The following is a 3,507-nucleotide window of genomic DNA, read 5'->3' as shown; positions in this document are numbered from 1 at the left end:
TCAAGCCATGGTCTTTGCAATTACTTCCCATGCATCAGAGAGCTGGACAATGACTAAGGATGACAGAAGAAGAATTGATGCCTTTGAGTTGGGATGCTGGAGAAAAGTCTTAAACATACCATGGACCAAGAAAACAAATAGGTCTGTCTTAGAGAGGATGAAATCAAGTTTTCTCCTTGGAGGCTAGAATTTTGAAGCTTTGTCTCACATACTTTGGGCATGTGGCCAGGAAAGAACAGTCCTTGGAGAAGGACATCATAGTCATAAGGGTGGAGGGACACTGAAGGAAAGGAAAGCCCTGGATAAGATGGATTGATAAAGTAACAATGGAGTTAGGTATGTTTTAATCAGTGAGACCAGCTGAGGACAGGGCAGGCTTCAGAGCTGATGTATGTAGGGTTGCTGTGGGTTGCAGGTGATTTGACAGCACATAACAACTTTAACTTTTAAGCTTTAACTTTCAACCACGTAGGGAGGAACCCTCAAACTTACTGTTATTGAGTCAGAACCAATCTATCAGGTCTGTGATGCTATAAATTTTATAACAAGAGACTGCCCATTTTTATACCACAGAGCTGCTGGTAGTTTTGAACCACCAAAGAGGAATGACATTTAGGTTAGCAGTGTCACTTCCTACAAACTATAGCATCAGAGCTCCCTACATGGTGAGTAGGATGATGCTAAGATGAGGTGTTCAAAGCCTGCCAGGGGGATTGGATAGCCTGCTAATAACGTAAATAAGGTAATCACACATTTGGGGTGGAAACATGCAAATAAGTTCACTGACGAGGGGATTGTTTAGTCTTGCCTTCAAGCCAGGTTTAGATTGAGTAGGTTTAGCAAAAAAAATGAGACTCTCACTACATCAAGAAAGAAGAAACCAGATAGTGCACCCTGTCCTTTGTTCCAGAAATTTCTATGTAAAGCAAGCTGAGATCATGTCTTGTGACTTCACAGGAGTTGACTTTGTGGAAATGAGGTTGTTGATGGGGATTCTTTCCCCTTATAAGCAAGTGAGACTCTCATGTCCTCAAAACTGCTATGAAAGAAAACTCACTCTTCAGTTAGCAGATGACTTTTTTAACTATGATACCACCAGGGTTCCTTGACCTTTCTGATACAATTTTATAATTTCTACTTTTAAAAAAATGGGCACAGATATAATCCTCTTCCAAAAATTTAGCCAAGTATCTGTTTTTCAAATCTCTTGTAATAGACAAAGCAGCACCTCCAGCACAGTATTTATTTGTTGAAATACCTCAATTGGTATTCTGTCAGCTCCTGGGTCCTTATTTTTCCTAATGTCTTTAGTACAGCTTAGACATCTTCCTTCAATAAAACTGATTATTTTTTAATCATGTGCTACCTCCTATTATGGTTGAAAATAGACCAATTCTTTTTGTCACAGTGACTCTGTATACTCTTTACAACTTCTTTGATATTTTATGCATCACTTAATATTTTTCTCATGTCCTTAAGTTGTTATTATTGTTATTGTGCATTGTCATGTCAACTACAACTCATAGCAACCCTATGAACAATGACTCTGAATTTTGTCCTATCCTGAAACAACTTCACTATCTCTGACACACCTGATCTCATTGCCACAATCACTATGTCAATCCATCTCATCCAGAGTCTTCCTCTCCTGCATTGTCCCTCCACCCTTCGAAGCATAATGGCCTTCTCCAAGAACTGGTCCCTCATGGCAACACACCCAAAGTATGTGAGATAGAGCTTCAAAATCCTTGCCTCCAAGATGCAAACTGGTATCACCTTCTCCAGGACAGAATTGTTTGTTCTCTTGGCAGTCCATGGTATCTTCTCCAGCCCTACAGTTCAAAGGCATTGATTCTTCTGATGTCCTTCGTCATCTTCCAGCTCTCGGCTGCATGGTAAGCAACTGAGAAGACCATAGCCTGGATCAGGGGCCTCTTAGTCTCTAAACTGACATCATTGCTCTTTAGCACTCTGAAGAGATCCTTGACAGCAGATTTTCCCAGTACAATTCATCATCTGACTTGCTGTCTGCTGGTGCTAAAGGTTTTGATTGTTGATCCAAGCAAAATGAAATCGCGAACAACCTCAATCCATTCTTTATCTATCATGATACTGTCTATAGACCTGGTGGTGAGGATCTTTGTTTTCTTCCTGTTGAGATGCAATCCATGTTGAAGGCTGCAGTCTTTGGCATTTTACAGCAAGTGCTTCAAGTCTTCCTCAGTTTTAGTGAGCAAGATTGTGTTACCTGCGTAATGTAGGTCATGATGAGTCTTCCTCCAATTCTGATGCCACATTCCTTTTCATAAAGTACAGCCTCCTAAATGATATGGTATGCATATAGATTTAAAAGGTATGGAGATGGCAAAGGACACACTGACAAAGGAGATTAATCAGAACTGACTTTGACAAGCACTGTGGCAATTGGACAATTAAAACAGACATTCGGATGGCGGGGGAAGAAGAACAAACTGGGGAGGAGGGTAGAAGGAATGGTGCAGCAATGAAGGAGAAAACCCAAAATCCCTGTAAATGTTCATTAAAATTAATAAAATTTAATAACAATTTAAAAAAAGGTATGGAGAAAGGATACATCCCTGATGCACACCTTTCTTGATTTTGAGCTATGCACTGTTTCATTGATATGATTGAACTACAGCTTCCTTGTTTAGGTATAGGTTTTGCTTTAGCACAATCAGAGGAGTTCTGAGATTCTATTCTTTTCAATGCTAGCCACAATTTTTTTATGATTCACAGTCAAATTCCCTTTGTATAATTGATAAACCACAAATAAACATCCTTCTGGTACTCTCTACTTTCAGCCATGCTTCATATGATATCCCTAGTACCATGGCCTCTTCTAAATCCAGCTTGTATTTCTGACAGTTCTCTGTTGATGTACTGTTCCAGTCCATTGTGGACAATCTTCAGCAAGATTTTGATTGTATGTGATATTAGTGATATTGTTAGATAATTTCCACATTCTGTAGGATCATCGTTTTGGGGAGAATAGGAATAAATATGGACTTATTCCACTTAGTTGATCAGGCAGCTGTCCTCTAGATTTCTTGGCGCAGTCTGGTAAGCACATCCAGGACAACATCTGTTTGATGAAACATGTCAATTAGTATTCCATAAATTCCTGGGACCTTATTTTTCCAATTCACTCAAAGTGGCTTGAACTTCCTCCTTTATTATTATTGATTCTTGATGATATGCCACTTCCTGAAAAGATTTTATGTGTCAGTCAATTCTTTTTGGTAAAGTAACTCTGTATTTTCCTTCCATCTTCTTTCAATGTTCCCTGTATCATTCAGTATACTGCCTATAGCATCTTTAAGTATTGCAATTTGCAGCTTGATTTTTTTTCAGTTCCTTCATTTTGAGAAAAGCCAAGTGAGTTCTTCCTTTTTTATTTCCTGGCTCCAGCTGTTTACATATTTCCTCATAATACTTTGTCTTTGCAAGTTGCCCTTTAAAATCTTCTGTTCAGTTCCTTAACCTCTT

This window comes from Elephantulus edwardii, unplaced genomic scaffold (assembly GCF_000299155.1).
Source record: "Elephantulus edwardii isolate Elephantulus edwardi_28Jun2011 unplaced genomic scaffold, EleEdw1.0 scaffold00224, whole genome shotgun sequence".
Taxonomy (NCBI): Eukaryota; Metazoa; Chordata; class Mammalia; order Macroscelidea; family Macroscelididae; genus Elephantulus; species Elephantulus edwardii.
The sequence above is the reverse complement of the archived record's forward strand: the minus strand, read 5'-3'. Positions refer to the sequence as shown.